The sequence below is a fragment of the Cygnus atratus genome, chromosome 7 (genome assembly GCF_013377495.2).
Source record: "Cygnus atratus isolate AKBS03 ecotype Queensland, Australia chromosome 7, CAtr_DNAZoo_HiC_assembly, whole genome shotgun sequence".
NCBI classification, from domain to species: Eukaryota; Metazoa; Chordata; class Aves; order Anseriformes; family Anatidae; genus Cygnus; species Cygnus atratus.
The window spans coordinates 26,215,287-26,240,218 of NC_066368.1; the positions used below are offsets into that span (position 1 = coordinate 26,215,287).

Below are 24,932 nucleotides of genomic sequence, written 5' to 3' on the forward strand. Positions count from 1 at the left end.
TCTTTAGAGATTAACATCTAGAAACTGTTTAGGCGTGTCTAGAATTTTATTGTAATTTATTATTTGTCTTGGACTTCCAGAAAGTTGAATATATTTTCTTTTTACTGGTCATTTTTCAAATTAGCTATTCTGATTACACACAGTAAAAATTTACAAAGCATATTATTGAAACTGTAGGGACTGGAAAGTAAAGTTAGGAATCCTTCCTCGAAGTAGGCTCACAGCTGTAGGTATATTTGGGCATTTGTCTGTATTGGTGTTCATTTTGACATGAGAGGTAGACACGTGCTATAGTTCTGGTGATAGCTTTGCTTAGGAGGAAGGATAAATGTTGGAGTCAGAGATTATTCTCTTTGTTAGCACCAGTTTCTCTGTACACAGCAGGAATCAAATAGCAGTTTGATTTAAGCCTCATTGGTACTGTTTCAAGTCTCTTTCAGCAAGACTGAGCCCAAAAAGCATACTCTGTTCTTTTTTTTTTTTATTTTTTTTTTTCTTTTTCTGGGTACTACAGTCTCAGGATTTGATGAGATTAGATCTCTTAGATTATTTTGTAGCTCAGCTTCTCTGATGTTTCTCCCTTCTTTTCTCTACTGTATATACAGAAGCCTCCACAAAGTAACAGCCATTATCACTTTTACAATATGGTCTGATTTCTGACCAGTTTTGCACATCTTGTTTTGTGTAACACTGATACGCTTGTCTTTTATCTGGATGAAGGCTCCTGCAGCTGTTATTTGACAGATTCTGTGGAAGCATAAGAACTCCTTGCAATTATTTTCAATTACATATTTTTTAGAGTTACAGTTGAAGCTGTGGTTGGATGTGCCATGTGCAGGATTAGTTACAGGTTCTTGTGCTAGGAAAGGTACTCAGAAGCAGAGACATGATATAGTTGGGGCAAGGAATATCACTGCACTTACTGAGGAGGAATCATTTCATCATTTACGAACATTTCATTATTTACTGAAGCTATATGGAAATAGATGGGATTAGGGACAGAGAAAGATTAGAGTTGTCTGTTTTGGGTTAATGTCAATAGTACCGTCAGAGTGAGGGTAGGGCAAGAGGAATTGGTTGTTTGGGAAGAACTAGGAATATTTGCTGAGGTCTCATCCAAATAAATGTTTTCATTACCTATGCTGATATTATGTCATTTTCAGATTAAACCTGAGTGTAGCCAAAGAATTTTTGTGTAATTGCCATAACTTTATCAAGAAAGGCATTAGCATATTAAACTCAGAAGTGTTATACATTATCATTTGCCTGTTTTCCGTGTTGGATTTTCCAGAGTTCTGTAATCACTCAAACATGTTCTGAAGGAAAAAAAATGAACAGCTTTGTTTTAAGGCATAGCGTGGTTAATACTTCTTTCCTTATTTCTTCTCCGCCAGATAAAACTCCCACCACTTCAGTGTTGCCATGCAATAATTTTTTCCCCTCCTTTTACTGATGAATCATTGAGATTAAACATTTGTTAAGCTCCACTTTTCAAATTTCTGTTCTTTTTCTGCAGTTCATATTCTGAGGGGTACTTGAAAAAGTCTACATTTTTCCATTTTTCCACCTTAGTAACCCAGCTTGAGAGCTACTCAGATTTTCTAGGATTAATTTTATTTAAAGCAGTGCAAGCTTAAAAAATCTTGCAAAGGTGTTTTTTTTTTTTTCTTTTCTCCGTATCATAATCTCTATTTGCTATTGACCTTGGATGAGTAATGGGGAAAATTCACATGCAACGTTCCCATGTTCCTCTCCTCCACTCAGTTCCAAAGCAGTTTCTTTTCTTTGTCTCTATGCTCTCATCAGGGAAGATATATTCTTTTTTATAATTACAGCCTGGGGTGGAGTTTTTGAAAGTTGTTGTTTCATTCCCCTTCTTTCCCATATAGAATCACAGAATCATTGAAGAATCATTTAGGTTATAAATGGCCTTTGAGAGCATCAAGTCCAGCCATCAACCTGACCAGGAGGCTGAATGGCATTTTTACTGCCTCTATAGGAGTAAAGCATTTATACAGCTGGTTGAGACAAACGGTAACAGTAATGCAGTTATCTCATATTTGTTCTAGGTTAAAAAGGCAAAGGTGGAAAGTTGTCACCTGATATGAAGTAATTTGTTGCTGTATCAGAGTACTTGACTACATTTAGATTAGGAAACTGACATACTTGCTACAATGAACTGGTAGTGGTGAAAACTTTGATCAGTCCAAATCCAGCTGTGAGTTCTGTTGTCAGACATTTAACCAAATCCAAAATTTGGTAATTTAATATTCTGTACATAATTTCTTCTGAACTCCATGTCCATACTGCTAGCATGATTGTCCTGTAGTCACTGAGGTGGATGTGTTTGATATTCTTATATACTAAGTGGTTGCTGATTAGGGTTTTTCCATAACACAGACTACAGGACATGTTCTGATGCCCTTTCCTTGTTGGGAGTTCACATAATCTTTCAGTTTAATTCTATCATTTGGGTATCCAGATTAAAAGAAAAGTAAATTTCTGAGGTATTGATTGGAACAAAATTCAAAACGTCAAGTATAATGCTTGATTTTGAAGTCTCTGGCTTATTACTCTGTGCAGTTAGGTGTTATGTATTAGGCATTGCAGCTCATCATGGCTAAGTATCACAAAATAGAAAGTGTAATGCTGTGTTAGGCAAGAGTAGCTAGCGTACTGTCTGCATTTAGGACCACTGAATGGGTAGTGTTCAGGGATTGAAAGACTCTAGATTATCAATCTCCAACACTTGCTAACATCATTTTAAAATAAATATAATACAAATTCTGTATAGGTCTTTACTGCATAAATTATTGGCTGGAGTGGTGACAGTGGACAATACACAGGTAGGGTTAAACCCAGTCCTAGGAGTTTATAATCTCACTGAAGAAAGGACGTGGCAAGTGTTTTCAAAAAGACTGGAAGAGTAGAAGGTATGATAGTTCTTTTCGTAACTATGATTGCATAGGCTAACTTCCCATACAGCTCAATGGTTAGACATTAGTGAACCATATTGACTTTATTGGAAAGTTGAGAGTAATTGCTGCTGTCAGTAAATTGGTATGTTATGAAGCCATCACATCAAACAAACAGTATCTACAGTAGCTTCACTGCTATTAGAATGGTGGTGCTTCAGCTTCCTAACATTTTATACACTGATAAATCAGGGTAATTCACCAGCTTTTACATGAAAGGTGAACCGTAGTACAGATGAGAGAAGCATATTGACAGTAAACAATTAGAGAAAGGGAGAAACCTGACTGTACTCTGGATTTCAGAATTAGGATGTTTACATTTTTAATAAACTATTGTCCACATTCTGTGATGAAATTTTTGAGATATTTCTTTGGCTTAGCTAAATATTTAGTAGTGTTGTTATTAGCAGTTTTTTTCAGTTATAACACAGTTTATGGAATGAAATGTTCATTTCTCTCTCCATCCTCACTGTTTTACTTAATGATGCATTGTAATGGAGTTAAACTATTTCCTTTATTGTGTATGGAATGTGTTTCTGCATAAAGTCTCCTGTAGTCATCCTACCCAACATCACATTGGTTTTCTTCCCCTCTACTTAGGCTTATGTCAAAAGACAGCTTGGGAGCCAGAAATACATGGTGAATCCTTCTGCACAGAGCAGTCAAATATAACAAAGAGAGAGGAGGAAGACAGTAAATAGACTTCAGCAACATACACTGTCTGAATGGACTGTAACGTAGTCAGGCTGTGAAGATATTGGATACCACATGGAATGCGTTAAACTTCAGATCAGAATCTTTAAGATTCATTTTGTCCTGCAGCAAGAAAAGGTCTCTCTCTTTCTTTAAGGGAATCTAAGATTATTCAATGGGAATAAAACTTTTATGGCAAAAATCCTTCCCTGAGGAAGAAAAGAATTATAGGAACATAGAGTCTAGCTTGTCAATCTGGTCTCAGTGGGAATGACACCTTGTAAAAACAACATTTGTTCATTTCTGATTGTGTATGAAAGTGATTTATTTGGACGCTTTTGGTGACGCAACTCTCAGATTTCAAGCAAATTGTCTCCAACAGTGGAAGCTATTTGAATTGAATTTCAATTAGAAACATTCTGTTAGAAATCTGTTACTCAGAGTTTTGCTAATGCAGCAAAAGGCAGTTCATTCCTCAGGACTACGGAAAGGTATTTCCTTTAAAATCAGTACACAAACTGTATTTAACTATAGCCTAATAAATAAGGAATTAATAAAAACTCATACATCTGCAGAATAGACTTAATTTGTTATACTCATTGTATTAGCACTTTCAAATGACATTGAATTTTAAAATGTATAATGTTTGCATACATTCCCAGAGATTGCAAGCAGCTTAACATTATTGCAAAGTGTGGGCTGATATCAATAAAAGAAATCAGCAGTTTTATTGTTTTGTTTAGATTCTGAAAATCAGAGATGAGTAACAAGATAACTGCATTCATATATTTTATTGGTAAATTCCTCATCTGCACAAATGTGACTCAGTTAATGACAGCCAAATGGTTCGATGCTCAAGTGAGGGTACTGTAGAAAAGGCACTCTATCAAGACATTTATTTTTCTTTCAAGGAAGATGTTATAATCACATTAACCTATTGATGATAACAAATTATAGCTTTAAATGACACCAGTGGTAGAAAATTTTTTAATGTTGGTTAACCTGAATGTAATTTGCAGCCATCACCTCTGTCATGCTTGCAGCTGCTGCTGAGGTGACACAGTGAAAAATCAGTGATGAGGTACAGCTTCTAATCCACAATGTATCTATGGGATTGGACAAATGCTCTTTCCCTGAAGGTATACTGTATTTTCAAAGTATTTAAGAACTAATTAGGGGAAGGATGTGTGCTGATCTTCATGCTTCCACTATTTTAAAATAGAAATCCCAACTCCACCTCTAACTGATAAATATCAGTTTGGGCAGAACTATATGGTTTGTGTTAAGCAGACTTCTCTGTTAAATTAATACTTGGTATATGCCTTAGCATTTAGATAAGCTGTAAATTAATTTAATTCTTAAGTTTTTTCTATACTTGAAAAAAATGCATTTTGGTTTACTGGTTTGTCAAATTACCATTGATTAAAAAACTAACTTATATGATTTCTACTGAAAGCCAGAGAAATAGAACTTTTTATTTTATAGAAAATCTTCAATATAAGCTCAGATGATCCTGGAAATCCATGTCACTTCAGTGAGCTGCTTTTCTTAAATCCTCAGTGGGCCATAGGGCATTAATTGTGATCCTATGGCTAGCCATTCCACATCAGCTCTCAAATGTTTATTTCTTACTCAGGGCCAACTTCATTTTTTAGTAGAAATAGTTGCGCTTCTGTGCATTGTGGAAGAGTTTAATAAGGTTTAGAATGCGAGATTTGAAGTCTCTATTTGTCAGTCGTTGCCATTGATATTTTAACTGTATCAAACTCTATCACCGTGTTGTCTGGAAACTTTGCTTTAACACAGATAATTTTGGGGGTGCTTGATTCTCAACTGTAGGATCTGGAAATGAAATGATAGGAAAAAAAATGGGTTTATGAGCCATTTCTAGCAACTGAGCTGTTATATATTTTATAGAAATAAACCTGTAATTGCTGTGTGTAAAGTATGAAAATATTAGCTTCAGTATTTAGCATTTGATGGGCAAATAAACATGCAAATGTTGCAACTGCAGAACTGTCATGTCACAGTCAAAACGTGAAATGTAAGTTACAGGAATGTTACTAGTAGGTTGAGCTGAGATGCTGAACTTCAGAAATACACTGTAAAAGTATAAATGATCATGGTAAGGAGGCTTAGGCTAGTGCATTGCAAAAATAACTATACTTACCAATTCATGGTTTTTTGTTTTTTTTTCAGTCAGGCATAAGTATGAGACAATATATGTATGTGATAACTAAAATTAATCTTATAGAAATAGAAACATTTTCAAGTAAAGTCAGGTCCTTGGAATACTACAGTTATGAGAGGTAGCAAGAAAACCAAAAGCATTTTTACTTCTGGATGCTACAACAAAGCACGACACTATCTCAAAACTGAGAGCGAGATGTTTTGGAGTGACAGCAACTGGGCTTGTGGGTTGCAAAGAGGGAATGGTTCGAGGAAAAGAGAGATTAGGAGGTGAGATTTGTGAGCTGGAAGCCTCAGAGTGGTGAAAACAGAAACATGAGGAATCAAAACTCAGAGGGATAACTGAGAACTCAAGGCTGTATGGCAGGATAGATTGGGAGGCAGAGTGGCAGGAATAAGGTTTATTTGGGGGTAATCTGTCCATATTAAAGGAATAAAGAGCAGGGATTTTGATTTTCATAACTGGTGCAAAACAGAACTGAAATCCCAAGTGAGTGCTGCAGTGATGAGAATACTTACAAAGAGAAGTTATCTTGGGGACAGATGCTTCTGCTGTTAACATCTATAAACCAAAAGACAAAAAAAAAAAGTCTGATCTAGTGAAAATAAAATCCAGTTGTTTAGAAATTGAATGCAACAACTACAACTAAACTATTATTTTTTTCCCACCAGATTGAACCATCACAAAATAGCAGGAAGGGCTGGAAGCCACATGAGCATTTGCAATAGGAAGTTCTTTTTTGGAAGAGCTGTACACTGCATTTAAAGAGGGTTAACTGTTAACTTTACTGAAACCTGTGGTTTAATCAGAGATCTAGATAAATACAGGAAGCATAGAGCCCTGGTGAATCCAATCTCCAAGGCATACAGTTCCCCTATGTAGGGAGAATGAATCTATAAGTAGTGTTGAGTGAGTGAGGTAGGTGCACCACAAAGAAGAGTGACTGCAGGAGGGTGAATCTGTGTGCACTTACATAGGAAGCAGTTATCCAAGGAACAGTCTCATGTCAGTGAAATTTTTGGCTTTTCATCTCAGGTCTGATGAAACAGTCCTGAGCGGGGACCGGGTAAATGGACTATCCTGCCAGCAGTCTTTGGCCCCATGGCACCTGCATTATCCCTCTTCAGTGTGAGGGACCAAACTGCTGTACCAAATCTATTCTTTCACCTGGTGGTCAGGCCTGAAATTGAGAGCTATGTGCTGAAAATACATCAGACTGGGTCATGCTGTCCTAAGACATGTATCTAAACTCTGAAGTGAGGGGAGAAAAAAGATGGAACTCTGTGGTTTGTACTTCCTAATGGCTACCTCTGGGTATCTGTTCTTTTTGTGCATCATGTTTCTGAATTGTCCTCTAGGAACTTGTCTCCCTGTTGATTATATAGGGAATGTGGAGTGCTGTCACTAAGTGGCATCTGACTTTGTGGATTGACACTACCTGGAGAAATTCACATGGGTATCTTGATTTAGCCTGAGATTTCCAGTCTGTAGCACAAAATGGATAACACATTTTGGGAAGAATTCTGTTATGCCTCCACTCAGTAATTATTTGTTTAAACCTTGCAGCTGTTTTGAAAATCCGAATCTGTCTGTTTGCTTGCATTATTTGCAATTTATTGTTCAGGGTGAGCAGCTGGCCACCTAGGTCGTAGAGTATTGTTTCTTCTTGTAGATTCAGTGACTAACTAAATAGTAATGAATTATTAATAGCTAGCAGTAAGACATTTTTATTCACTGCTACTATGAATCTCTACTAAGAGGTGGATACCACCTCTTTTTCAAGAAGTCACTTATGCTGTATATTGTCAAGAGGTGGAAGCACATACTATAGAAAGTATCAGTGTGTACTTTTTCTGTCCTACACTCTTTTCTTGTTTGTGGTTGATCACTGCCAGAAGATAGGATAAAGAGCAGCTGTGAACCTGTGGTCTGATGTCTTATACATATTTTAGTGTTTATATGAAGTCCCAAACACTTGTTTATATACCTTTTTGATATAGATGGGTTTAATGTAACCCACTTAATGGGTTTGATGTTTAATGGGTTTAAATTAACTGAGTTAATTTGGGGACCATCTCAAAAAGCTTTGCATGTGAGCACAAATATCATATATGGCATCATTTTTACAGGTAGCGTTTGTATTGGATAGATTAGGTTGCTCTTTCAGATAGATTAACAAGATAATTAGATTATTAGATTAATAATTAGTTAGAAAAGGTTGAACTATGGCAAAGATTAATTTTGCCTACTTGAGCATTGTAAACCAACTGAATAGTTCTTACCGGACTTGTACTGTACTCTTAGAGGAAAATCATACATTTTTTCATGAAAAAAATCAGTGAATTGGAAGTCTGGGAAACGGGAAGTAACATTTTCTATTTTTATATGATTTTTCATTGAGTTTTGGAGTAGTTGAATGAGATGAACGAAACTTTTTAAAAACCTACTCGTTTGTCACATACTCATTTGACTCTTTCATTTGGTATTTATTAAGAGCATTTCTTCTTGTCAATGAAAGGCTTTCTCACACTAGTCTACTCCTGCACTCTATTATAATGCAGTGTATGTCCTTAACAGACACAGCTAAACTTGCCTTTTCAAGGCAATACATTTTCTGTTGTTGTTTAAGAGAGGAAAAAAAGGGGGGGGGGGGATAGTAAAAATACAATGTCATTTTAATGGTAGATTAAAATTGTTTATTCATATGTATTTTAAATAATTGGTTACTGCATAAAGTAATTTACGTATTTTTATATGCTGCTATTTAGATTTTATGGAATACTCTTGCAGGCAATATCATTAACACAACTCTAGCTGCTCTTATTGAGCAATGTAAGACCATATTTTACTGATAACAAATCCTCAAATATGATTTTTTCCAATTTTGAAATTTTGTTCTAGCTTGAGACTGAAAATGCATGTATATAGATTTGGGTGAACGCTAAAACAATACTGTACACATTGTGTAGGTTAAAAGGGATTTTTATAAGCAAAATGTAATTCCTTCTAAAAAAGGAGAAATGTCTTATTTACATCATCAGAGCAGGAACTGAGAAGGACTCCTTAGTCTTTGCTTAAATTAAGCCTGTCCCATTGGTTTCCAGTGCTGGTTTCACTTCCTGGTGGAAGAAGGCGAGACCAATATGAAAAAGTTCTCATTTTTTTGGTGTGCAAAGTTTTACTGAACTCCAAAATCTTCTGCTATGCTATGCTACAGCTTATTTAACTGGACTCCTTCATACTTGAAATTAAAACATTGTTTTAAATGTTTTCCTAGCTTGAAAAAAGCTCAGTGCTTTTATAAAATCCAACTATTTAGCTTGGTATCTTACGAAAATTAAGGGTTAAGTGATTACATTGCCTACTCTGGGTCCCCCCTTGGTAATTTTTGAATTGCTGACTGATTTCAGCCAAATTTCTCTGAATATTGAAGTCACTACAATGAAGTACAAAAAAATCAGATGTGGGGAGAGAGGACATCCTCCTAGCTGGAGGAGAGAGGTCCACATTAAAGCTTCCAAGGAATATAAAGTAGTTATGAGACATTAGCTACAGGGGGAGTCATCAGCCTGTTAGCTGGTCAGCATAGCTGCATGGTTAATCAGCACATATGTAACACCAGGCTTCCCGTGCTGCGTATGTTTAATGAGTAAGATAAGTGGGAGGAAGGACTGACAAAATGGGACGGGTTTTAGGCATATAATACAAATCCATAGGAAATCACACTTCTTGGGTGTTCTGCTCATTTTTCAAGCGCCTGTCTGGTCTTACATGTCCTTCTAAGAAGGGCCAAGTTGATGTGCCATAAATATGAGCTGTTTTTTCTCTCAATAGGTTCACATCATAATTCACATCAAATTACGTTGTCTCCTGTGGAAGTATTCATATCTTATTCTGTAGGGTGTTGAATATATGGTATAATAAGAAAAAAATCAGAAAATATTTTTTTTGTGAGAAACATCAGCAGAATAGTCAATATACTAGTTGGTATTATTGTAGGATTTATAGATGAGTCTCAAGGACGTTCTAGAAACCTCAGAAAATCCATTTACTCTTCAAGGTATTCAGCATTGCATTTGTTATGATGAACTGGTTTGCTTTCAGTAAACAAGAAATCCTTGTACATTAACTGTAGCAATGTCAATGTGTTCTTAGTATACCAGTCATCAGCTAAGTTATGATCTCAAAGGTAAGAATACTGATGTGAGAGCACACTTAACCTGGAGGAGTGTGCTTCTTTCCTTCTTTCACATATTATGCATCTTCTCATATTACCTTTATAAAGGAAGCAAGGTGAACAATAAAAAACAGATACTTCCACCAGCAACATGAAAGTGCTTTAGTGAGGTTGGCATGTTCCTTCCACTGCTGAGTAAGTTCTTTGATGCAAGGCACAGCTTTTTGCTTTGAGTGAGTGTGTGTTCAGTGCTTAGTATGCTGGGATCATGTAGATTTACAGGGCGCACCTTGCAATGTTAGCTAACTTTCTTGGCTTTTACAGCCCTTCTAAAACCAGATGTTACTTCTTACCTTTAAAGGCACTACAGAAGTGTATCCGAAACCCTTTGCAGTACACAAAAATGATGATAATGCATCTAGAATGACTTCAAAGGGATAGAATTCATCAGATGCCCTCAAGAAGCATTTTAGGTATCTGGAAACCTGCTGGGTTCTTGAAGTCACCCAACAGAACCAGGATCCCCAAGTCTGGAGGGGCCAGTTGGCATCTTTACAGAGGATATGTGGGAGCTGGGGCTACTGTCGTGGTCATTGCAAGTCTCCCAGATGAGGAGTGAAGACAGGATGGTAAACTTTGTCTTTATTCACATGTGACTGTCTTTAAGGCAGTGAGATGGCCCCAAATTAGGTGCAATGAGATTGAGATTTTTTGCAATCTCTGTGATGGAAGGGTGCTGGAGAGGAAAAGCCTACATAACAGACCTCCATTGTGGGGTCTGGCTTTTAAAAGATATACAGACTGTGAACATGGTATTAGTAATTGGAAGAATTCAAGGACAAAGAAAGCTTGAGGAAGAAATGAAAACGGAGAATCATGATTCACAGCAGATGAAATGAAGGTAGCAAAAGAGAAGCCATGCTAAATGTAATCAGGCATTGATTCTCTGTAGGGAACGACAGAATAGGCCATGCTGCTGGGACTGCTTGCCAGTTACATTTGTAGTCAAAGTATGCATACAGCTGTTGTTTTGAGATAGCATTTCTCAGTAATGTGCCATTTTGCTTTTTTCCTGTGACTGGTGAAGCGATAGCTCGTTTATTTGAAATCCATCAATGTAAAATGTATTGCAAACCAAGGCTGTGCATACTATCATGTTATACTTACCCCATTTTTATAGTCCCTCTGCATAAATACATACACCCTCCTTCGGATTGTTCAGTCAAGGGCTTGTACATGAGTCACTTGTAGAGTACACCCAGCTCTTGCTCTGAATAATAAGCAAAATTAACTTAATTGTGTAGAAAAATACATTATTTATGCTGGCCTGGAATGAACTAACTCAGGTCTTCAGGGAAAATGTACTGTTGTGTCTTCTTGGATACAAACAGAAATGTATGTGCTGATGACTGGCAAGTGCAGTTTTCTGCCACTCCACTTGCATGGAACTGTCCACCATCAAGCACCCTCAATTCAGCTCTGAGGAAATGGCTTTTGCCCAGCTGGATTCCTGCCGCGATTTGGGAGATGCAATTGGAGGTGTCCTCTGAGAGAAGATTATTCCGTCACTGGAGGAGTTAGGACCTGCTGCTGCTGCTTTCAGACTTCAGTCTGAAACAGATGAAGAGCCAAACATAGTGAGAGAGGGAGTTAGGAGAATCTTGTCAAGTAGAGAGAGAGCGCTGACGGCATTAAACTAGGATGCTACTTAGTGTCTTTGCTAACTATGGTGCATTGCGCAAATTAACTAAAGCAAGAAGCCTTGGGCCCCTTACCAAGGTCAGTCTCTTAATAAGAGTGTGAGCCTATCTTAAGAAACTGGTAGAAACTGGTCCTGCGGATGAACAAGAGCCAAGGAGCAACTGAGTCTGCGCAAAGACAAGAGGTCAACTAACGGTGACGAGGAAGAGTCATCAACCTTCATCCCCACGACCCCCAATGACGACCACCATCAGGAGACACTGCGCAAGTGCAGATGGGAGGAGTTTATGGAAATGACTCCTTGGAACTAATTTTAATACAAAGCGGGGACAGGTTATAAATATGTATAGGCGTATTGTGAAACGTCATGCATACGTAACTCTTTGCTGCATATAACCATGGCAAATTGCCGCCTCAGGCGCGCATGACTTTGGCGGGACTACCCCCAGTGCTGCCCAGTGCTGAATAAACATACCTACTTTACAATCTTACTGATTGTGGAGTCCGTTTTCCGCAAGTCAATAGGAGAGGCAATGAATTTTAAAACGAATTTAATCTCTGAAACTGAGAATATAATATCAGGCTGATTTTGAGGAGTACAGTAAATAGTCTACCATAATTTAATCATGGTATTTTCCTTCCATATTTTTATTTGTAACTAAAGTTCAAGCTCTTTAGCATACTCTGCAGGAAAAAAAATACAGAAAAGAAGAAAACGAAGAAGATGAAAATAGAAATGTGTTTGCATAGACAGATACATGTTTTCTGTCTTTTATCCCTTTGGATCTGTTAAGTCTATCTCTATATGCCAGCTGCTTTAGGTTAAGCTACACTGATTGTGGTAATGACTATAGAAAATACTGTAAGATACATTGTTGAGAATTTAGCTGTAACAACAAATAAATAACCTTGCATAAAAAGTTTATAGCAGCTAAAGTGAACACCAAAGTAGCTTTTAAAAAGAAAATATACCAGACTACCCATTTTTTTCAAATATAACAGTGAAAACCCATGAGCATCTGTAAGACAGAAAAATCATTAAACTTCACATGTCTAATTGGTATCTGTATACTGCTAAAATTTCTAGTTTAGACTTGGCCTAGTACATAACAGGCTTTTTTTGGCTAGCAAAATGTTTGTTTCTCTGACCTAATGATAGGCAGTAAGTGAGATTTAAAGGAAATGGCTTTACAATAAAAAATAAAAAAAGAATTAGCTCTGAGAGTAGAATTTTAGAGGTACGCAAAGTATCAATCTCTGTATTGTTTACTCATTGGCTTTTTATCAGGTAAATATAATTTGCCGCTTTTACTGAAGTAATACTTGCTTTCAGTTGCCACATTCTTTCTTGGCTAAGTTACAGATTGATTTATACTGTTAAAGATCAATGAATTTCATCAAAATATCAAAGGCTGGAATAGAATTTGGAAGATACCTAATCTTTAAATTCCTTATACAGATGATTCGTTCCTCCCCACAACTTGTTGTCAAACGCTAAATTGTAAACAGAATGCAAACAATACATCCTGAGATCTCATAAATGGGATGGAAAGTAGGCATGAGTTGTTTGAGACTAGCCTAAACAAGATAAGTTGCTTTAGAAAGATGAATTTGTGGTTTTGAATGTGATGCTAGGTGTCCAGCCTGCATTTATTCCACTTCTATTTTACCTTCTGTGCAGCATGTAAGATAGTCAAAGAGAAAGATCTATGACTGTACCAGTCAGCTAGGTCCAACTGGGCATAAATCCCAAACAATACACAAATCATTTTAAAATAATAAGAAAACAAATTTAAGTTTTGTAGTGGTTAAGTGCAAAATTGTGAAAGCTTGTTTTTTCCCTTCATCCAAATTGGAATAGCTGTGAACCTAGTCATAACACTCCATGGAGGAAAATGAATTACCAGGTTAGAAACAGAACAAATACAAGAAATAAATAACCACCATGTAATGCTATAAGATTTGAGGCCTAAAGGCTGAGAAAATTAAGGGAAATCTGGCTGTAATAAAGGTACTGTATCAGAGTGAAGTGTAACAGAATTGTAATGTTAAGTCTGTTTTGTAGGAACAATAAAAAATGCCTAAAAATGATTTAAAAAAAAATAATCCCATGGGACATTGCAAGTAAGTCATACATATATTCCTTATTCTTAATAATAACTTACTTTAAGCAAATCTATTTGACACTTACATGAGTAAATCCCCATTAGGCATATACCAATACTAAATTAGGCCCTATATTTACTGGCAATCTGAAACATTGGAAGGTGTCTATGTTTATATTTTATTTGTGTGACTATTGCTTCTGAAGTAATTGATTCTAGGTTTCTGAGAACCTTTTTTATTGTTGAAGCCAGTCAAAATCTGGTCCAGAGATATTTCTCTGTTACTAGCAATTATTTTTTATGTTACTTTAATTGCAATAAACAGTATTTCATGTGCATGTCTTATAAAATGAACCACAGAAGCAAAGTATGAATAACATCAAGACTGTGCTTTTCATTTTTGCTTCATATGAAGCACTGTATTACAGGATTGTCCTGCTGAGTTATTAATAAAGTCTTGGCTGATGATAAACATTTCACAACTGCAAGTATGTTTGCAAACTGCATAATGCCTGTCAGTTCAGAGTGTTTATCAACACAAAATGTGCTAAAAGTTGGCCTGCAATCTCCATAATCATATGCTTATGGGGTAAAGCTACTGAAACGAACAGTGAAGCTATGATGTGTGTAGGAGAAAAGGCATCCCTGTTGTCAGGACAGTAAAGCAGCTGTGAATGTTTCTGTAAGATGTGGATGTTTCTTCTGCAGTCTTGATGAGACAGCAGGTCATACAGCCTCAATACACAGCTTCTGCACTGGAAAATGAAGGCATGTTTGTCTTTTGGCTCCGTTTCTGGAAGCACGTTGCTTTCTGACATTTAGTAAGCCACAATGCTTTGGAGTTGCAAACACCAGTTTTGGTCTTCTCAGCGTAATGGAATTGTACTTTTTCCTACCAGGTGATCCACCTTTGGGGAGGAGATGTCATTGTACCGAATACCCCAACTGATGAAATGTTTTCAATTAGGGAAGGTATTGGTTTGGCACAGTTAATAGATTTATGTGTATATATATAAATATTGCACAGCCTTTTTTAAATGTAGCTTGAAACCTCAAGTTATTAGTGACCCCAGAACTGCCTACACTGTCAGGGCTTTACATTAGTTCATGGACAGAAATGATCAGAGGTTGTACAATTCAAAAGATCGGTTCATAAATTTGTAAAATCTGTTTAGATTACATGTTGTGGTAGTTTAATGGCTATGCATGAGTGGTTGCCTTCTTAGTCTCAGGCTGCATGTTACTGGCTTTTCCATTCTCATCTTCCGAATTTCATATGATGAGTTTCACAATGCAGATTGACCACAGCATCTTTGAAGTGCTGGGAAGGAAGCAACAGAGAATGCAAAAAGTAAGGAAAAGAGCTTATGGGGTTATGTTGTACATCCTTAGAAAATGTGAGGAAAGCTCAAACTTAGGAACATGCAGCTGTGTTTGGTATACTTTCAGTAGGGTATATCAACTGCAGTTGGAAAGGTGGTGCTTACTTGTATTTACTGGCATCCTTGTTTATTACCTTAACCCCAATGCTAAAGACTGTGAATGTGTGAAATGAATTAACTTAATTCTGAGTTTTATTTCCTAATGTGAGAGAAGAACAAATCATGAATGATAGCTTACTGTGCTCTGACCTGCCTTTGGACTACAGTTTCATATCTAAACAAAGAACTGTCACTTTAGAGATGTTAAATAAGATTTATTCATCCCCCAAACTATTGAACAAAATAATGGAAAATGATTTTCACTACTGCGTGTTTTATGATGAGCAAGACAGAAAAGGATGGCACTGCTCATAAAGTTACGTGATGTACACCATTCTGAAGACTTGGAAACAACTTGCACATCCATCTTGGAAAGATAAATTTAAGCTTTTGCTATAATCTTTAATTTGTGCCTTGGTTCGTGATATGCAACAATACTCCAGCTAGCTCTGTTTCTTTTTATAGCCCCAACTCCGTAACATTGCAGAATATATTTCTGGAATTTATAGAGGGTCAGCTCAGGAAAATATAAGTGATTTGTAGATCCTTGTTAGAATGAGGAATGGAACAATTAATTCATTCTTCTACTGCCACACAGAGTTAGCTGCAGGTTAAGCAGAATAAATGTGTTTTAATTTTTCTAGTTTGCATGACCTGCAAACTATTTTGTTTTCAAACAGTGAATTAATTCCTCCCACAGTTATATTGCTTTTAACTTTTCAGTGGCCTGATATACATAAACTGTTAAAACAGATTTCTGAGTGTTTGATTTTTTTCTTTTCTTTGAAAATTTTTTTTAAATGATTATAAGAGTAAGACTTAATGGCATAAGCACAAAGCTAGGGAGATGCAGAGCTAAGTTATTTGGATATTTGGTAAAATAGAATGATTCTGCTTTTGGTAAATTGAGGTTGTTTTTTTCAGTTTTGCATGCATGTCTCTTCAGTTTGTTAAGATAGTTGGATAATGGCAGCCTTTTAGTTGATATTGAAGATCTGGTTGCATTTCATTTTCTTTAAAGCAGCAAGGTACAGTAACAACTGAAATCAACGGATACTGAGTTTGTAAGGTGAAAGCCTGGCTTGTACTGGGAGACCTTGGGCTGGAAAGAAAATTTTCCCCTTGTTGGCACAGTTGGTTACTCCATGTATGTATTCAGCCTTGTTTTCAATTATAAGTCATTTGAGCTAGATGGCTTTTTTTTTTTTTTTTTACTTATTTTATTTTTATTTTCTATACCTGGTTTTGCTATTGGCCTGAAGGTGGTGATGGCCAAGTAACTTCACTGTTCTATGTCTTATTTTTTTTTTTCACCTGAAAATAAGGGAGGAGTACTTGATTTCCTTACAAAACACTTGACGAAAAGCTCAGTACAAGAGCTAATTATTGCTATTGTATTTTACAGTCCTTCCTCTTCTGCAGTGGTACTTGGCATAATATAAACAATATACTACATTAGAATAATTGTATTGACATAACTACATAGTATTTATAATGATGATTCAACATATGTCACCCAAGTCACAGAAGACCTTTAGGCAGTAGATTTGATTCTTTTGCAGAAACAGTAAAATAAGGCAACAAAGTAATAACTGAGTTGAAAATGTCCCCCAGGAGTGTCCCTGTATGCAGTTTTTAAACAGGGGGATGGTAGCTTTCTATTCCTGGTTCACTAAGTCCAGGGCACTTCCCGTTAGCTCTTTCACATGACAAGTGTCTGAAATTGTCTTATTTCTGGGCTTTAAAGCACAAGAACATATAGTTGGAGAAAAGCTGTTGATCTTGTTCTGCTGAGTGTCTAGTTACTATGATTTTGCTCAAGTTGAGTGTTTGCTTTAGATGTCATGAGAGAAATAGGAGCAAGGCTCATAATGTGATTTTAATCTTATCTGTGTTTACGTAGGGTTTTAACTGGAGTGGGGTTTAACAGTGTTGTGGTTTAGCCCGGCTGGCAGCCAAACACCACACAGCCGTTCGCTCACCCTCCCCCCTCCCTCTCCGGGATGGGGGAGAGAAACGGGAAAGTGAAGCCTGTGAGTTGAGATAAAGACAGTTTATTAAGACAGGGAAAAGAATAACAATAATAATAATAATAATAATAATAATAGTATTAATAGTAATAATGTGTATGAAATAAGTGATGCACAATGCAATTGCTCACCACCCGTTGACCGATGCCCAGCCTATCCCCGAGCAGCAGGCCCCCCCTCCACCCCGGCTAGCCACCCCTATATATTGTTCAGCATGACGTCAGATGGTATGGAATACCCCTTTGGCCAGTTTGGGTCAGCTGTCCTGGGTCTGTCCCCTCCCAGCTCCTGCTGCATCCCTAGCCTGCTCGCTAGCAGGACAGAGTGAGAAGCTGAAAAGTCCTTGGCTTGGTGTAAGCACTGCTCTGCAACAATTAAAACATCAGCATGTTATCAGCGCTCTTCTCATTCTAATCCAAAACATAGCACCCTGCCAGCTACTAGGAGGAAAATTAACTCTGTCCTACCTGAAACCAGGACAAACAGCAATGTTAAAAGTGTGGGTCTCCCTCCAGCATTAGTGAGATGGCTTGTACAACTGAGCTTACTCTCTTGATTGTAAACTTCATAGCTAAAGTGCTCTGCCTTTGTATTGGACCGAGCTGCCTTACGTTTTCAGTTTCCATGTGTATTACAGGTGGGCCAGTTAAATAGCAGGTAGTATCTATATTATTTGTTATCTCTGGACAAGCTTATGTTTGTGTCTGAAAGAGGGATTTCTCTGAGTAATAACACGCCACTTGTATCCTTAAATTGTTTTTTTTCATTGTAAAGAATTGCCTTTTCAAAACTAGACACTTCATAGAATTGTCTCTGAATATTGAACTATCCATGTTTTTGCTTTTTTTCCTTTTAACATACCTTTCTTTTAAGGCTAATAATGCAAAATTATCTATAACAAAAATACTCTTGAAAAAGCAATGGCATTTTTAAAATTGAGTTAGCAATTGCTTTAGAAAACGCAAGGAATTCACACAGAACTTCAGTTATGATTTTACTTTCTGTGGATTTTCTGTGATTTACGTTTGTGTTTTTTTCCAGTGTACTAAAGAATTATTTTAAATATTACATTTATGTTAATGAAAAGTCTATAGGAGAGAAACAATTCTATATAAATGTGCTTACCTACATGGATATATAAAGAGGTGAATTTTACTGAAAGTTAAAGGCATCTGAGAAGATGTGCAGTTGCATTCATTCTGATTCAGCAAAGCCTTGTGCACATATGTCTAACTTGGGCAATCTCACCTCTTTCATTAGGCCTTTTTTTAATTCTGTTCCACTGTCCATTGAAGTCATATCACAGAAGAAGAAATACAGTGGACAGGAACAGCACGAACCACATGAGATTTTGAACAGGAAATGTAGCTCTCATAACAAATACAGTTTTTGTCCTTATATGATGATGCTGCACATGTCAAAATTTGTATTTTGTCTCTGGCAGGATACTGTCACACTTCACACTTCAGAGTTGTTTTCTGAACACTAATTAAAAGTAATGGCCAAATGGCCAGATCAGATGTGTCCTTTCTTCTATTTTTATAACCACTGAACACACTGTATGTTCTGATGGAGATGTGGGGAGCCAGTGAAATACACACCTGTGTAGTAAGTTTTATTGATACCAGTTTAAGAATGTAAGCAGATAAATTTTGAAGTGGTCACCTCCTTACTCTACAGAGAACTTGATTTATTCTTAAAGGCAGTTATATTAAAGAGAACATCTGAATTTATTTTTCTAGTGAACAAGCAACCACTAAGGGGCAAAAGTGGAGTACACTATGTGTGTGTGTTTGTGTGTAAGTATATGTAATTTTCTTGGTTGCCTAAATGTCTAATCATGTTAAATCAGCAGCAGTGCCCATGTTAGAAAACTTCTAAATCGTACACAATCAAATTAAGCATGCTGTGGCCACTTCTGCCTCTTAAGAAAAATCAATTAATACTGCAAAGTGAATAACAAATTCCAAAGAAGAGGGAAGAAAACAGGATAACTCTTTATTTCTAGGTAGAGTTTCAAAAATGCTAAGATGAATATTTTATTTTGTTTAAAAAAAAAACAACAGTGGCTATGTTTTTTGAGACCTCCTAGTGATTCCAAAAGATTATTCCAAGTATTTGTCCTGAAAAAGTAATGAGCAAGTATTTACTGCTGCTCTTTTTTTTTTTTTTTTTTTTTTTAACAAAAACTGAATATTGGGAAGAACGTGTCTAAAGCTGAACACATCAGTCTGGTTGCAAACAAAATAGTAATTATGAAACGCACTAAGGTTCAGAAAGCAGATACTTAAAGGGAGGTAATAAAGGGGGGTCTTATTTTCTCATGTGCGAAAAAAATGCAGTTCAGCTGTGTTGCTGTTCTATTAACAATCATGTTGAAACTATCTGGTATTAACTAAGACGCTATATGTGATGATATCTTATTTTTTCCATGTTTCTGTCTCTTGAAGTGGATAACTATATTACATTATTGATTTTTTTTTTCAAGCTTGTCAAGAAGAAAAAACAAAACAAAAGCTAGTGCTGGAGCCTTTAATGGTGCCCACCGCTTTCTCAAACAGTTTCAGAGTAAAGGCTGTACTATGCGTGGGTACTGGAAAAGAGGAATTGACTTGAAGGGACTTGATGTTAAGTACTTTACCCAAGGTGTATGAAGCCAGTGTTTCACCTGAGTCCGTGGGCTCCTTAGGGTTCTCTGGCAATATCTTCCCCTTTTTCTAGACAACATCTCATTTCAAATGAGAAGGGAGTTTTTACATCGTTGAATTTTTGCATTAGTTTTGGAAATTATAAGGGTATTTTTGGACATGCTTTTGCACAGATTTATGGAAACATTTGACATCTGCGTGACTTGGTTCTTGAATTATGACTTAAACTAGCATTGGTTAAGAGACTTCAACATAACAGTTGTGTAGTTATCTTTGTAACTATGGAGGAATTGCTAAAAGTCCATTTACTCTTGTAAAGGTAATTTGCACCACAGAATATTCAACTAGCTGAGATGCTGCTGATTGAGAGATTCAGCAAACAAACCAAATAATAAATGAGTGGGAGCAGAAGTTGAATTACTCCTCCATCCCCTGCATGAGCAGCCCTGCAAATTTCAGTAGTTTCCTTTAACAAACAATATGAGCCTGGCAGGTCTTTGATGTAGAAGTGCTGCAGTATGACTGAGTACTGGGAACACTTAAGGAGAACAGGAACGGGCTGATGTATTTCCTGAATAGTATTCTGCATCTCTTTGGTTAATCAACTTCAGCTTCATTGTTGTTTGTTCTCCTCCCAGCTATTTTTTTCGATGTAAAACAAGGAATTCCTCAGTTATTCCAGAATGGCATACTGAACTTAGTTATAAATGTTACCTTTCAAGAAATACTTTGTAATGGATGTGAATTTAAAATATTTTCAGAAGTAACAGAAGTAAAAAAATGATATGCATGTGAATGATTTGGAAGAAAGGTAATAAAATAGAAATTGAAAGGAAACTAAAAAGGGCAGTTAAGAGTGAAATGTTTCAAAATGATAGGAAGACTGTTTGAACATACCACATTAGAGGCCCACAGCAGATATGTATTACCTATCAGAGGAGACTTTTGAGATGCTAAAATGACTGAACAATGATGTGAATGTAAGTACAAACAAAATAAAATCACAGTGACTTTAACAAAGAGCATGCAGAAAAGCTTGCAAGAATTAGGTGAAGAGACCACTGTTTCAAACAGTTCAGTTCCAGGAAGTCACAAGGAAGTCTGTAAGATAAACTGGAAGTGAGTGGAATATCTCAAGAGAATACTCAATGAGAACAAGTTCATCCATGTTTGTTAAAAAAAAAGTGGTTGGTAAGATTCTTACTCTGACCTTTACAGCAGGCATCAGAGGTCTGCCTCATGAAGCACAGAAAATGGTAATAAAACTCCAAAACTCTGTTATTTCTTCTACTAAAGAGTGTTAGCTGAACTACTGGCTGTGGTGTGTAACAATGGTAATAAGTGTCTCTACTAGACTACTGGTCCTGCTGTCCCTGTTTCTGCAATATCTTTCATATATCTAGTGCCATGTAGCATTAAGGCAATAGAGATGTTTATCTGAAGAGTCTTGGTGAGATTCATAGTCGTTAAACATGGGTGTAAGGCACAGGCAAGCTAAATCTACTGTGGAGAGGGAACTGCATAATGTTTCAAATGACTAGACAGTTTGAATTTTTCCATGAAGTGTGGTTTCAAATCAAATCCCTATCTTCTCTCCCCCTTGGAGACTCCTGTATTGCCAAAATGTTAAAAACAAATCTATTAATGCATTTGTAGTTGTATCACAACTTCATTTGCTGTCAGAGGAAGTTATTATTGTGTAGGCTATTTTTATGATATTCACATTTTCTTCCTGGGTTCAACAGCCTGGCCTTCTGGGTTTTGGCAGCATGTCTGCTGAAGTCCATTATTACCCAGTCAAGTTTTCAAGGATCTAAAAGAGCCTACTAAATAAAACTTGGCTATATAAATGCTCTTTCCTACAGTTTGCATAAAAAACACTTGTAATGTATCCTGGGAAAGTGTTTTAATGCACAGTTATGAATACAACTGTGATGTTGAAACAGCAGTACTTCAGAGTAAGCCTAGTACTTACAATACAGTCTTATTCATGATACACCAAATATCTTATAATAACTCAGTTAAGAAATTCTTCTTAAAGATGTAGCAAATTGTAGGCTGTTTTCTTGCCTGGTCTTCATTGTTTCCAGATAAGTAATATAACTCAAATTTTACAGTAGACTAAAGATGAACATTTCATGAAAATCTCACAGCATTAACTACTGTGCAATAAAAGTTAATGAGAAAATTTTTATGCCACTACTCCATTACTGTAAATTATTATTACCTTCATTGCACTTACTTGTTTCAGGCAAGGGCCTCAGTGTATTTGGGTGTGTCCAAACAAATGGAAAGGATTTTCAGAGTTTATAATATACTTGGGCAAATGTTGGAAAAATAGGATAATAACGTGATTAATATCACAACTGATCCTGTCTTAAGTATTGTCTGTTTGTTACATAAACTGCAGATATGCTTTGTCTGCCAGGCTTTATAATACTAATCAGTCAAGTTTTCTTGTCACAGTAGCTCTGAATCTTTGGAAAGAGCGGGCTGTGGTCCTGCAGACTGAAGTGGGATACCACTGATACTTGCGGTGACCATTTTCAGAGCTGGTAACAATCCAGATGTGCACATAACTCAGTGGTGTGACACATTAATTAGGCTAATCCTGTTCATTCTTTGGAAGCTTGCTGCTGTCTTTCAGCATAGTTGTTCTGTGTTCATCTGTGCCAGCTCCCAAATTATGTTTGAATAGGTTTTTTTTTTTTTTTTTAGATCTGTGGCATGACCTTGCTTGGCAGAAACATTTCCTTGGCACTAGAATTAATATTTCTTGATTTCAGCTGTTTTGCACCCATAGTGAATTTGTGAGTCTCCTGCACACATATATTGTCTTTCTTATGTTAAAATACTCCCAGATAATACTTGCTGGTGAACAGGTATTATTACAGAGCATACTTCTTTATTTTCTGTCAAGTGACGGAGATGGAAATAACACTCCTGTTTTTTAACAGGCCAGTACACTTTATTTATCTCTATTCCCTTTCAGAATGAAAATAGTGTTTTAATCTAACAGCGCTGAGTGAAAATAGTTACTTTAAAGGGGACAGGACTTGCATATTTTTTTCAGTGATTTCACTGTTTAGTCCATGCTTAAGACCGTAAGAAAACTTCCTGTCACTCACAGGCAGGTTGTCCCGACTGAAGATTAAAAGTATGTCAGGCGTAGAGGCCTCTGGCTGGTTCCACACACGGAGCTCTGCGGTCAGTTACCCTCCTTCTGGCTCACTCTCTTCTGAGAGATCTAGATAGAGAAATGATGTGGTCATCTGGATGTAATGCTTGGGTCAGCAAAAGATGCAAGCTCTGAAATTATGCAATGGCCTGTTCTTCACCCTTTGTATTGTATGTGGCTTCTCTTACAATTTAAATATAATTTGCATAATTGATTTTTTTTCTCTCTATTTGGGCTCTCAAACATCTCTTTCTCCCTTATAAACTGAGAGTTGATTTTATCATATAATGGAAATGTTTATGAGAGAAGTATTATTTTACTAATTCTGGATCAGGCTGTTTATTTACTTTGCAGCCATTATGCTATGTTATTAGCTTGTGCTATTTTCAGAGGAGTGTTTTCATTCTGAAATGAGCACCTGTGAAAAAGCATGCATCTGTAGTCTAACTGGCTCTTTTTGTATTGGATTATTTCACTGTAGGGCATTGAGAATGAATATACAGTGAAAACATAAAGGTATGAGTTACATAGAACGAAATGCTTGACACACGTATACATTCTTTACCTGTGTCCCTCTTTCTCTTTGTTTCTCTGTTACATAGAAAGCCAGTGCTGCAAGTTACGTGCCTGAGAAGACAAGATTTGAATGATCTATTCAAAGATCCTACTTAGAAGCTACCACATGGAAGTTCTATAAATCCATGAATGACAAGTGCAAAGGTAGACAAGCAGGAATAGTCACAGTAATCTTCACAGTCTACCAGTTTGAGAAAAGCCAGATATGGATGCAGCTGGTATAATACCTTTGGTTATTATGAGAAAAAAGGGGACTGAAGTTTAGTATGTGTATAGAAGCTGTAGGGAAGATGCCCAAGTAGGCCTGTCCTGAAGCAAGTCAGAAAAGGATTTGATAGCTCTGTAGAAGATGAGTGGAGCTCATAACAAGTTGCAATGTTCCAAGTGAGACCTGTTGTGATTTTGCCTTCTGCTTTATGGCAAATAATGGTGGTTTTAATTTGTTTGCATTTTTTTCCCTTCACTGAGGTTTTGATTTCTTTCTCGCTCTTTCTGCTGTTGAACCTTGTATGCTTTAAATTTCCTGCCGCACGAATATTTTTTATTGCTAATTTTGTCTTTGCATCCTTTTAAAAATCTGATTCTTATTCCTTTATTAGATGCAGGGGGAAACAGTGGTGAAAGATGAGGAAAAAGCTGAGGTACATAATGCTTTCTTTGCCTCAGTCTTTATTAGTAAGAGTAATTGTTCTCATGGTACCCAGCATGCTGAGCGGAAGACACAGACAGGGAGCAGAATAAAGCTATTATAATTTAGAGGAAACAGTTAGTGACCTACTACAGCACTTGAACGCACACAGATCCATGGGGCCAGATGGGATCCACCCAATGCTCCTGAAGGAGCTGGCAGGAGTGCTTACCAAGCCACTTCCAATAATTTACCAGCAGTCCTGGCTAACTGGGGAGGTTCCAGCTGACTGGAGGTTGGTGAATGTGACACCCAGCTACAAGAAGGGCTGGAAGGAGGACCAGAGGATTTACAGGCCTGTGAGTGTGCCCTTAGTGCCAGGGGAGGTTATGGAGCAGATCATCTTGAGTGCCATCATGCAGCACTTATGAGACAACCAGGTGATCAGACCCAGTCAGCATGGGTTTATGAAGGGCAGGTCCTGCCTGACTAACCTGATGTCCTTCTATGACAAGATAACACATTTAGTGGATGAGGGAAAGGCTGTGG

The 24,932-nt window shown here is 36.9% G+C and overlaps 1 protein-coding gene across 1 annotated transcript in view; it reads left to right on the plus strand.

Moving 5' to 3' along the window:
• The window catches only part of CTNNA3 (catenin alpha 3), a 467,780-nt gene that overhangs the window by 233,701 nt on the left and 209,147 nt on the right, over positions 1 to 24,932 (plus strand). The gene's annotated exons all lie outside the window — the stretch shown is intronic.